Below are 13,679 nucleotides of genomic sequence, written 5' to 3'. Positions count from 1 at the left end.
AGGCTTTGAATAAATAACGGCCATATGAACAAATAGTATTAGTTATTTTCTTGAGCACATGTTACATGCCAGGTGCTAAGGTTTGGTTTTGTTTTTTTTGGCCAGTTCCATGATGTTTGAGGGAATCTCAGTTCCCACACCAGGGACTGAACCCAGGGCCTCTGCAGTAAAAGCCTGTAGTCCTAACCGCTGGACTGCAGGAAATTCCTAAGCTAAGCATTTTGTCTGCATTATTGCAATGTGTCCTCAGAAGAGTCCTAGAGCATAAGACCTGTAAAAATCTCATTTGCTGATGTTTATGTAAAAGGGCTCAGAGCGGTTAAGCAGCTTAGTTGACCAAAGTCACAAAGGCAGGAAACGGAGACCCTCTAATCAGTATCATTTTAGTTTAGTCTCTCAGTCATGTCTGACTCTTTGTGACGCCATGGACTGCAGCACACCAGGCTTCCCTGTCCATCACCAACTCCCAGAGCCTGCTCAAACTCATCTCCATCGAGTTGGTGATGCCATCCAACTATCTCATCCTCTGTCCTCCTCCTCTCCTCCTGCCTTCAATTTTTCCCAGCATCAGGGTTTTTTCCAAAGAGTCAGTTCTTCGCTTCAGGTGGCCAAAGTATAGGAGCTTCAGCTTCCGCATCAGTCCTTCCAATGAATATTCAGGACTGCTTTCCTTTAGGATTGACTGGTTTGATCTCCTTGTAGTCCAAGGGACTCTAAAGAGTCTTCTCCTAATGACTAAATTATTTTTTTTTAAATTATCATTGCTATCATTATACCTGATTTCCAGGGGCTTATACTAAAGGTCAGATGGCTTTTTTTCTGCCCGGACTTACCCTATACAGGCTGCTGGTATGGCTACACACTTGGGCAGATTTGGGTTCAATTCCAGTTCATTGCTGGCAAGTTACCTACCTTCCCAGAACCTCAGCTTCCAGTTCCACTCCTGAGAAATGAGATTGAGTAGGGGAAAATTTGCCTGGAGTAACCAGCAAATTTGGCCTTGGAGTACAGAATGAAGCAGGCCAAAGCTTGATAGAGTTTTGCCAAGAGAACACACTGGTCATAGAAAACACCCTCTTCCAACAACACAAGAGAAGACTCTACACATGGATATCACCAGATGGTCAACACCAAAATCAGATTGATTATATTCTTTGCATCCAAAGATGGAGAATCTCTATATAGTCAGCAAAAACAAGACTGAGAGCTGACTGTGGCTCAGATCATGAACTCCTTATTGCCAAATTCAGATTTAAATTGAAGAAAGTAGGGAAAACCACTAGGACATGCAGGTAAGGTATCAAATCCCTTACGATTATACAGTGAAAGGGACAAAGAGATTAAAAGGATTAGATCTGTTAGAGTGTCTGAAGAACTATGGACGAAGGTTCAAGGTTCATGATGTTGTATAGGAGACAGGAATCAAAACCATCCCCAAGAAAAAGAAATACAGAAAAGTAAAATGGCTGTCTGAAGAGGCCTTACAAATAGCTGTGAAAAGAAGAGAAGTGAAAGGCAAAGGAGAAAAGGAAAGATATACCCATTTGAATGCAAAGTTCCAAAGAATAGCAAGGAGAGAGAAAGTCTTCCCCAGTGATCAGTACAAAGAAATAGAGGAAAACAATAGAATGGGAAAGACTAGAGATCTCTTCAAGAAAATTAGAGGCATCAAAGGACCATTTCATGCAAAAATGGGCACAATAAAGGACAGAAATGGTATGGACCTAACAGAAGCAGAAGATATGAAAAAGAGGTAGCAAGAATATACAGAGCTATACAAAAAAGATCTTCACAATCCACGATGGTGTGATCACTCACCTAGAACCAGACATCCTGGAATGCAAAGTCAAGTGGGCCTTAGGAAGCAGCACTACGAAAAAAGCTAGTGGAGGAGATGGAATTCCAGTTGAGCTATTTCAAATCCTAAAAGATGATGCTGTGAAAGTGCTGCACTCAATATGCCAGCAAATTTGGAAAACGCAGCAGTGGCCGCAGGACTGGAAAAGGTCAGTTTTCATTCCAATCCCAAAGAAAGGCAATGCCAAAGAATGCTCAAACTACCGCACAATTGCACTCATCTCACATGCTAGTAAAGTAATGCTCAAAATTCTCCAAGCCAGGCTTCAACAGTATATGAACCGAGAACTCCCAGATGTACAGGCTGGTTTTAGAAAAGGCAGAGGAACCAGAGATCAAATTGCCAACATCTGTTGGATCATGGAAAAAGCAAGAGAGTTCCAGAAAAACATCTACTTCTGCTTAATTGACTACACCAAAGCCTTTGAGTGTGTGGATCACAACAAACTGTAGACAATTCTTCAAAAGACGAGAATACCAGACCACCTGACCTGCCTCCTGAGAAATCTGCATGCAGGTCAGGAAGCAACAGTTAGAACTGGACATGGAACAACAGACTGGTTCCAAATAGGGAAAGGAGTACGTCAAGGCTGTATATTGTCACCCTGCTTATTTAACTTCTATGCAGAGTACATCCATGTTGGGCTGGATGAAGCTGGAATCAAGACTGCCGAGAGAAATATCAATAACCTCAGACATGCAGATGACACCACCCTTATGGCAGAAAGCAAAGAAGAACTGAAGAGCCTCTTGATGAAAGTGAAAGAGGAGAGTGAAAAAGTTCGCTTAAAACTCAACATTCAGAAAACGAAGATCATGGCATCTAGTCCCATCACTTAATGGCAAATAGATGGGGAAACAGTGAGAGACTTCATTTTGGGGGGCTCCAAAATCACTGCCGATGGTGGCTGCAGCCATTAAATTAAAAGACGCTGACTCCTTGGAAGAAAAGTTATGACAGACCTAGATAGCATATTAAAAAGCAGAGACATTACTTTGCCAACAAAGGTCTAGTCAAAGCTATGGTTTTTCCAGTAGCCGTGTATGGATGTGAGAGTCGGACTATAAAGAAAGCTGAGCGCCAAAGAACTGATGCTTTTGAACTGCGGAGTTGGAGAAGACTCTTGAGAGTCCCTTGGACTGTAAGGAGATCGAACCAGTCCATCCTAAAGGAGATCATTCCTGGGTGTTCATTGAAAGGACTGATGCTGAAGCTGAAACTCCAATACTTTGGCCAACTGATGTGAAGAACTGACTCATTGGAAAAGACCAATGAAAAGACTCAATGGAAAAGACTGATGCTGGGAAAGATTGAAGGCAGGAGGAGAAGGGGACAACAGAGGATGAGATGGTTGGATGGCATCACCAACTCAATGGATATGAGTTTGAGTAAACTCTGGGAGTTGGTGATGGACAGGGAGGCCTGGCAGGCTCCAGTCCATGCGGTCGCAAAGAGTCAGACTCGAGTGAGTGACTGAACTGACTGAGGGGTTAAATGAGAAAATGCCCAGCACCTTGCCCAGTGCACCAGAGTCGCTTAAAAAGTGTTATTGCCTTTTTTTCCTCCTTTCCAGCCCTCCAGGACCACTGTCGGTCCGCACACTGCGAAGGGTGCCAAGGACGCCGCACTCTTCCGTCGGACTCTGGCGCAATACCGAGCACTGCCTCCAGGGGGTACCATCACACCGACACCCCCTTCAGGGCCCCTCGCCCCAGGGATTGTTGTTCCCACCGTGGCCGCGCGGGGTCGCCTGGGCCTAGAGTTTTCAGGGACCGAAGGAGCGCGGGAGGCGGAGAGGGTGGAGCCCGCGATGATGAATCAAGCAGGTTCTTCGGGTATTACAGTGATAATAATAAACCATAATAATAGTAACAGCACGGGATCCAGCAGTAACCAGCTGTTACCGATTTAAAAGGCGCATTCGCGTGCTGAGAGGCGGTGGGACTCAAGGGAAGGAGCCAGGCTGAGTCTAATCCAGACCGCTCACTTTCGGGTTCCGGGTGCTCTGTAGCCTTGAGCCTCTCTGAGCCTGCTTCATCAGCATTAAAATGGGAACCAAATAATACAGTTCTTGAGAGGAATGCTAAAGCTGAAACTCCAGTACTTTGGCCACCTCATGCGAAGGGTTGACTCATTGGAAAAGACTCTGATGCTGGGAGGGATTGGGGGCAGGAGGAGAAGGGGACGACCGAGGATGAGATGGCTGGATGGCATCACGGACTCGATGGACGTGAGTCTGAGTGAACTCCGGGAGTTAGTGATGGACAGGGAGGCCTGGCGTGCTGCGATTCATGGGGTCGCAAAGAGTCGGACACGACTGAGCGACTGAACTGAACTGAACTGAAAGGAATAAATGCGCTCTTGTAGAGCTCAGAGGAGAGCGACTTGAGTAAGTGCATTTACTGTATTGATAGTTCTCCCCTCTGCCCTGTGAGGGAGCTATTATTCAATTCCCTTTACTGCTAAGGATACTTGGGAGGCCTTCCCCAGGCTCCCTGGGCTGGGTCTCTCCTAGGAGAGCCCAGAGGCTAGTCGAGGAGCTCACTCCCTAAACCCACCGCTCTCCAGCTCTCTCTGGAGGTGCGGGTTCCCCTTCAGACCATCAGGTTCCTCTGGATACTGCCTTTCCACCCCTAGGTACAGTACGGGCTTCCCTGTTACCTCAGGGGGTAAAGAATCCACCTGCAATGCAAGAGACAGAGGTTCGATCCCTGGGTCATGAAGATCAGATCCGCTGGAGGAGGGCATGCAACCCACTCCACTATTCTTGCCTGAAAAACCCCATGGACAGAGTGGCCTGGTGGACTAAAATCCAAAGGGTCACAAAGGGTCTGGAGCGACTGACAGGCTCAGGCCAGCCGACTTCCTCTGGCTAGTCTATATCACACCCCTCACCCCCTAAACTGAAGCTATGCCTTCTCCTTGTCTACCTACTTCTTCCAAAATCTCACCCAGTCACTTCCTCCAGAAAAACCTTTTCTGGCTCTCTTCCCAGGTCTACATGGCCTTTGCACACTTTTTTTTTTTTTGGTGGGTTTTTGTTGTGGTTGTTTTCAGTACCACAGGGCATGTGAGATCTTAGTTTCCGGATCAGGGATTGAACCCGTGCCCCCTGCAGTGGAAGCACAGATTTTTAACCACTGGACTGCCAGGAAAGTCCTCTTCCCTCTAATTAGCACAGCCTTTCCCTCAGCTGTAAACCCTGTTAGGGCACAGCTTAAATATTGCCTCTTCCAGGAAGTCCACCTTCCCTATGCGACTGCAGCCCCCTGTGCCTCTAAACAGATGGCAGCACAGGGGATTGCTTTTTCAATGCTTCACCCACCACTTTTTCTGCACCTCTTGAAGGCTGCATAGCATCCCTGGGTGGGGCCCAGCAACTGGGACAAAGTGAATGTTCAGTGAATGCATGGCCGTTGAATGAGTGATTAGACACAACTGGGTCCACTCACTGAATGGAAGCACAACCTCAACAGCCTTTGTCAACAGCCTCAACTCAGAGGCACATGCCTAATCTCAGAATCAGAGGCAACAGTCACATACGGAGTCACACGCACACACAGAGTCACGGTCATATGCAGGAGGCACATGCACAAAGCCGCCTCATCTGTGCTCACTTCTGCTTCTCAGTGTCTGGGGTACCTCTGTGTCCTAGGTATGCATGCTCTCTCTCCTATTGTGACTTAGGGTCCTTGAGAACAGTTGTGTCTCCTTTCCCAGCCTGGGAACCCCTAGAGAGGGTGAATTGTCCCCATTAGACTGGGACTCCCAGGGGAAGTGTATGTCTCCCCAAGGGGTTTGGGGGCCTGGGCCAGGGAGTGTCTTCCGCCGGAGTGCTCTTGGATTAGGCTGTTTCCTACATCAGACTTGGAACCCTTGGGGCAGGGCCATATCTCCCGCACTAGCTAGTCTTGGCCTCAGGACAGACTGGGTCTGATTAAACAGGAGCAGAGCTGAGCTGGATCTTCCCCATCAGACTGGTGGCTCCCATGGGCATGGCTGTGTCCCCTTGACCCCTCTCCCCACCTGTCACCTGCCCACCAGTTGGACCCTGCTCTCACCATGGTAGTGATCAGGGGCTTTGGAAGCAGCAGCAAAACTAACAGGAAATCTGGGAGTAGCTGGTCCTGTAGGATCCCCCAAGAGGTGACGAGATCAGAGAGGCTTCAGCAGGGGAGACGTGGCCCAGCTCTGTGTATCCAGCAAGTCCTTCATGCGTCTTCCCTTCGTTCACCAAGCCTGTCCTGAGTCCCTGAGCGTGACCCTGAAGCCTCCACCTTTATTGTTTAATTCGCTCACCAGTCCAATCCCGGGAGGCAGGTGTCACCATTACCCCATTTCTGCATGAGGAAACTGAGGCTCAGAGAAATCACAGAGCTGGGAAGCAGCAGAGCTGGGCTTCCCACGGCACAGGCTGTCTCCTTCCAGCCCAGCTTGGAGGGATGCTGGGAAGGTCGGGTCAACAGGGTGCAGTGACTGTGTGTGTGTTTCTGGCTCGGGCCTGTGCAGCTGGCTAGGAGGCAGGACTGCCAGGGAACGGGAGTGCCTGGTAGGGTGATGGGGAACAGTGAGGAGAAGCAGGTTCCGCAGGCAGCTGGCCAGGACAGGCGGAGGTGGGCTGGGCCTGGAACCCAGTCTTTCTATTCCCAGCACCAGCGTCCCCTAGCCAGTGGGCTCTTGGCACTGGAGTCTGGGTTGCAAGTCCCATTCATTGTCTGGCCCCTCGCTAGGCCTCGCTTTTTGCATCAGAGAAACAAGGGCAGAGACCTGGGTTGGGGGGAGGCGGTTTATAGCACCGGGGGATTCCTGCTCCTTTAAGCCTTTCTCCATGGAGAGGGTGCGGCCGGCCAGCCGCAGGTGAGCGGAGTTGCCACATCAGCAGGGCAAACCCCGCCCCATCCCCTGCCCCAGCTCCGGAGGGAGGCCCCCGAGGCCCCAGAGGACGGTGGGAAGTGGGTGGAGAGAGAGTTCAGCCTGCTTGGCTGGAGGGGGTGGTGGTGGCTGCACCGGCGGGCTGGGGAGACTGTGTGTGTGTGCCTGACCGTGAATACCTGGCTGAACATCTGTGAACGTTCCAGAGTCCTACAGGAGTGTATATACACATGTGTGGCTTTGACTGTGAATGTACTCAAGTGTGCTAGAATGTGTGCCACTGAGGGTGTCTTGGTGTGCCCCCGTGCACGGATACCTCTCAGTGTGCCAGAGTATCCCTGGGCCTGAGTGCGTTCCTTTTCGTGTCTCTGTGAATGCACTTGAGTGTACAAGTGTGTGCCCTTGTGTTTGCCCTTGTGTTTGCCCTTGTATGTGTGGATGTTGTCGACAGGTGCTTGTAGGAAGGTGTCTGAAGGTGTGGATACGCTTGAAGGTAAAAACATGCGTGGATGAATTTGTGAATGTCTCTGAGTGTGTCCTTGTGTCTGGGAGTGACTCCGTGAATGTCCTGAGCATACAGGAGTGTGTGAATGTGTCTGTGTGTGTTTCCAGTATGTGTTGGTGGGACCACGTGGACAAGGGCACGTGTAACTGTGTTGCTAGCGGAGTCTACTCAGATCAGCTTTGAACCTTTGTGAGTCCACATTGAGCCACCTCTACCCACTGACCCCTGACGCTTCAAAAAGCCCAGCCTCTGTGTCCCCCTCCCTTCCTGGTGACTCACCTCCCTGCCATCCTTGCCCCCTCCCCCACCAGCCTCCTGTCTTGAAGGGCAGTCCCCTCTGTTCAGTTTGCCTTCTTCCCCCCACAAAGGAGTCTCTGTCACTTCCTCCAGGTAGCCTTCTGTGATCAGAGGAGCCCTAACATTAGCTCAGCAGTTGTACCTCCACTTGACAAATGAGGACGTGGGCTCAAAGTACCGCCGTGACCAGAGCAGGTCCCGTGGTAGGCACGTATATTTGATCCCAGGACTTCTACAGCTCAGGGTAAGACTCCTGGCCTCCTCCCCATCAGTGGTCCCAGGCCGGGGCTCAGGGAAGGAGGAAGGGCTGGCTATTCCTGTGTTGTCATTTCATTCACTCCAGTCTTGCTCAGAGGTGAGACAGCTTGCCCAGGTCACAGTCGGGGAGTAGCTGAGGCGGGATTTGAACCCTGGTCTCTTGATCTCCGGAGCTCATGCTTAATAGGGGCTAGGGTGAGGGATGGGAGGTTAGTCTGGGGCTAACTGGCCACTGGTCCCAGAGAAAAAGGCATAAAGGTGATGAGATATGAATAGAAATGAGGAAAGGTGGCTCAAGGCAGTTCCCATGGGGCGTCATACCCAGAACGGAGGTGATACAGACTCACGTGTCCCCCAGGGCCTGGCAGGACTTGATGTTCTAACCGAAGTCTGGCTTCCTTTCTTGGGGCCCCCACCCCTGGACTGAGGCACTGGGTTAAGGGAAAATGTGACTAAGGAGGCCACATGGAGCAACCTCTGTGCTAGCTGGTCACAAGTTTTTTGTTTGTTTTAAGTTTTATTCTCTCTATATATTTTTAAATTTATTTTTTTATTGAAGGATAATTGCTTTACATATTCTATATTAAAGTATAGTTGATTAACAATTTTGTGTTGTTTCAAGTGTACAGAAAAATGATTCAGTTATACATATACATGTATCTTTTTTTTTTTTTAATTCTTTTCCCTTTTAGGTTATTACAGAATATTGAGCAGAGTTCCCTGTGCTATGTGGTCACAAGCTTTGAAATTCCACCATTCCACCGTTTGTCTGACCTATGTCCCCTGGAGGCCTCCTTTATTAGATCAGAACCCTAGACTCCGGGGGAAGTGTCTGGAGCCGCCTCTCAGCCTAAGGGAGTCTGATTGGAGTGAGGGTCTCATTTTGATGGAAGTCCTGGATGCCTTTCTGGTACAGGGATGGGAAAAATGAAACAGGACCAACAGCCAGAAGGAGCAAGGACGGTGGACCCCCAGGGAGAGGCTGGAACAAGCTCTTCACTGCAGTCTCATTTCACTCTCCCAAAAGCCCCCAGGGCAGGCCTTACTCCCTGTGTTTCTAAGGAGAGACTGAGATGCTGAGAGCCAGATGCCTGGCAAAACAGGACTCGAGTCTCGTCTTGGACTTCAGGTCCAGGGCTCTTTCTACCCTTTGCGGCCCCCTCTGGATGGGCTGGGAAGAGCCAGAGAGGCAGGAGCGGAGAAGCGGTATCCCTTTGTCTCCTTCAGATGAGGACCACGGAAACACTCACCCTGGGCTTCAGGTGCTGTGCTTAGTTGCTCAGTCTAAGAGCGACTCAGTCTTTGCAACCCCATGGACTGTAGCCTGCCAGGCTCCTCTGTCCATGGGAATTCTCCAGGCAAGAATACTGGAGTGGTTGCCATGCCCTCCTCCAGGGGAGTCTTCCCCACCCAAGGATCGAACCCAGGTCTCTTGAACTGCAGGTGGATCTTTACCATCTGAGCCACCAGGAAAGCCCCTGGGCTTCAGGAGATGGGGCTTAAGGAAGACAGGGAGGTGGCCCTTATCTCCAGGCCTCACAGGTCACCAGAGGTGTTCAGGAAGCAAACAGCTCCCCTGACCTGGAGTCTTGCATTGGTCACAGCTGCAGGCTCCCAAGTCTGACCTTTAGCGTCACACAGCCTCGGCCCTCCTGGGCCTTCACTTCTGTCCTTCCTGCACGTCCTGCATGCCTAGACTCCTTGCTCAGCTTGGCTCCTATGACCTCGTGACCCTGTCCATGCTTCTTTCTGGGCCGCTCCTTTATTCTCCAAGAGATGATCTGCTTTGTCCAGTGAATCTGACTCCTGGAAGGCAATTTATGGCCAGCTGAGTGAGATCCAGACCCACCTCTGGTCCAGTGAGTGGCAGGGCAATTGGGCAACTTGGTTCAAATTATGTTGTTGTTGTTCAGTCACTAAGTTGTGTCTGACTCTTTATGACCCCATGAACTGCAGCATGCCAGGCTCCCCGTCCTTCACTATCTCCTGGAGTTTGCTCCAAGTCATGCCCATTGAGTCAGTGATGCCATCCAACCATCTCATCCTCTGTTGCCCGCTTCTCTTCCTGCCGTCAATCTTTCCCAGCATCAGGATCTTTTCCAGTGAGTCGGCTCTTCACATCAAGTGGCCAAAGTATTAGAGCATCAGCTTCAGCATCAATCCTTCCAATAAATATTCAGGGTTGATTTCCTTTAGGAATGACTGGTTGTATCTCCTTGTAGTCCAAGGGACTCTCAAGGGTCTTCTCCGGCACCACAGTTCAAAAGCATCATTCTTTGGTGCTCAACCTTCTTTATGGTCCAGCTCTCACATCTGTATGACTACTGGAAAAACCATAGCTTTGACTATACAGACATTTGTTGGCAAAGTGATGTCTCTGCCTTTTAATATGCTGTCTAGGTTTGTCATAGTTTTTCTTTCAAGAAGCAAGAGTCTTTTAATTTCATGGCTGTAGTCACTGTCCATGTGATTTTGCAGCCCAAGAAAAAAATCTCTCACTGTTTCCATTTTCCCTCCATCTATTTGCCACGAAGTGATGGGACCAGGTGCCATTTTTTGAACATTAGGTTTTACACCAGCTTTTTCACTTTCCTCTTTCACCTTCATCAAGAGGCTCTTTACTTCCCCTTGGCTTTCTGTCATAAGAGTGGTATCATCTGCATATCTGAGGTTGTTGTTTCTCCTGGCACTTTTGAGTCCAGCTTGTGATTCATCCAACCTGGCATTTCTCATGATGTACTCTGCATAGAAGTTAAATAAGCAGGGTGACAATATACAGTCTTGATGTACTCCTTTTCCAGTTTGGAACCAGTCCATTGTTCAATGTCTGCTTCTGACTGTTGCTTTTTGGCTTGCATACAGGTTTCTCAGGAGATGGGTAAGGTGGTCTGGCATTCTCATTGCTTTAAGAATTGTCAAAGGTTTTAGCCTAGTCAGTGAAGCAGAAGCGTTTTTTTTGTTTGTTTGTTTTTTGCTTTTGCTTTTTCTTATGCTTATTCTTTTTCTTTTTCCAGTGGATGTTGCCAATTTGATCTCTGGTTCCTCTGCCTTTTCTTAACCCAGCTTGTTCTAGAAGTTCTCCGTTTATGTCCTGCTGAAGCCTAGCTTGAAAGATTTTGAGCATTATGTTGCTAGGATGTGAAATGAGTGCAACTGTGCGGTAGTTTGAACATTCTTTGGCACTGCCTTTCTTTGGGATTGAAATGAAAACTGACCTTTTCCAGTCCTGTGGCCACTGCTCAGTTTTCCAAATTTGTTGACATATTGAGTGCAGCACTTTCACAGCATCATCTTTTAGGATTTGAAATAGCTCAGCTGGAATTCTATCACCTCCGCTAGCTTTCTTCATAGTAAAACTTCCTAACGCCCAGGACTGTGGGTAAGCCAGGTGTCTAGAGCATATACAACTCCCTTGAATCCAGACCCTGATTTCAGCTGCTTCAGTGAAGTTGGGGACAGTGCCCCACACAGGGCTGGCAGGGCTGAGCTGTGGTGGCTGTTCTGAGGCCGAAGTAAGTGAAGTCAGCCAAGGAGCCTTGGGGCTCTGTGCAAAGGTGTGGCTGTGCCGTGGGGCTTGTGACCCTTGTGCCCCTGTCCAGGGCACTAACGGTCACCGTCGGTGCCCACCTCCATGACTTGGGCCTCCCTCCTGTGGGTGGGCTTCTCTGTGTCCTGGAGATGCCTGGAACACCCTGTGGCCACCCCACCACTCCAGCCTGGGGAGTGTGAGCCACAGCCTCTCTGCTTGCAGGTCTGCCTCTGTGCCCCTGACCCCGCAGCTCACAGCCTTCTTCCCTTGCTCCCTGGCTGCCTGGTGTCCTGTTTCCGGCCCTCATGTGTGGCCCTGCCCAACCCTGGGCCGGCCTGAGGGGAGGGTGGAGGGGATGGAAGGATGTGCACAGTGCAGCCTTGTTCAGGGGATCGGGGTGGGACCGATGCCTGCTCTTGGGTTCCAGCCCCTGGCTTGAATCTTGGCAAGCTGGGGGTGGGGCGGTGGGGGCTGCCTCTCTGCCTGCAGCGTCATCCCAACATCCGTCCCACTGGCAGAGCGGGCCCAGCGCCATCATGGAACCCGACCAAGAAGGCCCTTAGCTGGGCTCTCCTTCCAGGCTATTATTGATCCCTTTGCCTCTGGCTCCTCTGGCTCATGGTCTGTGCCCTGGGCCATGACAAAGACAAGGACATGCTGAAATGGGTGTACCAGACTGGGGATGCAACATTGGTCTCAGGGTGGAAGGTTCCATTAGGGAGATATGGAATCAGTGAGAGGATGGGCTCAGAGAAGGGGGGTGGGGGCGCAGTGATGGGGGTGGGGCCCAGTGTGGGGGCGTGGGGGCCCAGGCAGGCAACACCAAACAGTCCTCAGCAGCAAACTGTGAGGTCTTAGGGGCTCAGGAGTCAGGGCTGAGAGCAAGGCCCTGGAAGCCAGTGAGAGGGTGGTTTGGCCTGGGGTCACTGAGGACTTGAGAGTCTCTCCAGGTTTTCTCATTTCCTGGGAGTTTCCTCCTACCTCTGGGGTTCAGAAAGGCAATTTGGAACCCTGGGATGGCCCTAGCCAGGGATCTCAGGGACTCCCTCACTTACCCCTCAGGTTATAGGCCTTGGCAGGCCTCCAGGACTGGGAGAGGGAGAAGGGATGGGCAGTGGGACCATGCCTCAGATTCTTGAGATTTATTCTCCCCTCCTCAGCAGCCCCCTCACCACTGAGTCCTTTCTCTTTTACAGAGGGCCTTCCCCTTGATTGAGGTCACCCCTGTCCCCTGAGAGTCCCCAGCTCTCTTTGATCTCCGTCCCCTTACTGAGCTCAGATCCCCCTCACAGAGCCCTCACGCCAGAACAGAAGCTGGTAAATCTTTCAGTGGAGTCCTTTAGGCCCTGTCCTTTCTCCCCTGCCAGGAGGGCTATCTGGACCGTAGACCCATCCACTCAGGTTGGACCGAAAGCCCTAGTGCCCAAAGAATTGCAGGGGCAAGGAGAGAAGAGGTGCTCATTTGTATTCATTTGCATGGAGTTATTTAATATTCAAATATCCGAGCTTGGGCTGGTGAGGAATGGCTGCTAGCAGACTTGCAGTTGCGGGTTTCCTTTTTAGAGAGGGAGACACCCAAATCCTCCTCCCTCTCCAGTTCCCCCATTTGGAGCCTGACTTGGCGAAAGCCTTAAGTTGGCCTCTGCAGAGAGGGTACAACTTGGAGAATGTTAAGTAGGAGCTATTTTGGGTACCAGACCCCAGAAGCTTGCTGAAGACAGGTGTGAAGTGGGAGAAGCAGCAAGGATTCCCTCCCCATTTCCCAGAGGAAGCCAGGATCTAAAACTGGGAGTATTAATAGAATGAAAAGGGGGAAAGGTTTCTAGAGTATTAAAAACTGAAAGGGTTCTTAGGGATTTCTTAGACTCTTCACAGTGGCTACACAGGGTATGTATATACACCGCTGCTCCATTCTGCAGCCACTGTATCCACGGCAGACATAATTAATTGATCACGGCACTCTGAACCCAGAGCCATTTGAGGCAGCAGTTTGTATAGGAAATTAAATCTATTTCTCTTCCCTGATTACTTCAATCCTTTCCTTTCCAGACAGGGAAGCTGAGGCCCAGAGAGGATGCAGAAAATACAGACCATATCCACCCCCAACACTACCTGCAGAGCCTGGAAGCACAGGGGTCATTCTCTTGGAGGGTGTGAGAGGGCAACTCCACTCTGGGTAAGAAAATCATGACAAGAAGGTGTGTCTGGGTGGAATTACAGGTGAGTTTGATTTACAACATAGGGCTTTTCTGCATTTCTCAGATTCTCTTTGAGCCTGAATTCTGTCTGTAATCAGATATCCCCTAATAATACTAAGTGTATTTTTTTCCCCCCTTTAAACACTAACTGTTACCTGCTCT

Source organism: Ovis aries, chromosome 2, assembly GCF_016772045.2.
Source record: "Ovis aries strain OAR_USU_Benz2616 breed Rambouillet chromosome 2, ARS-UI_Ramb_v3.0, whole genome shotgun sequence".
NCBI classification, from domain to species: domain Eukaryota; kingdom Metazoa; phylum Chordata; class Mammalia; order Artiodactyla; family Bovidae; genus Ovis; species Ovis aries.
This window is presented reverse-complemented; position numbering follows the sequence as displayed.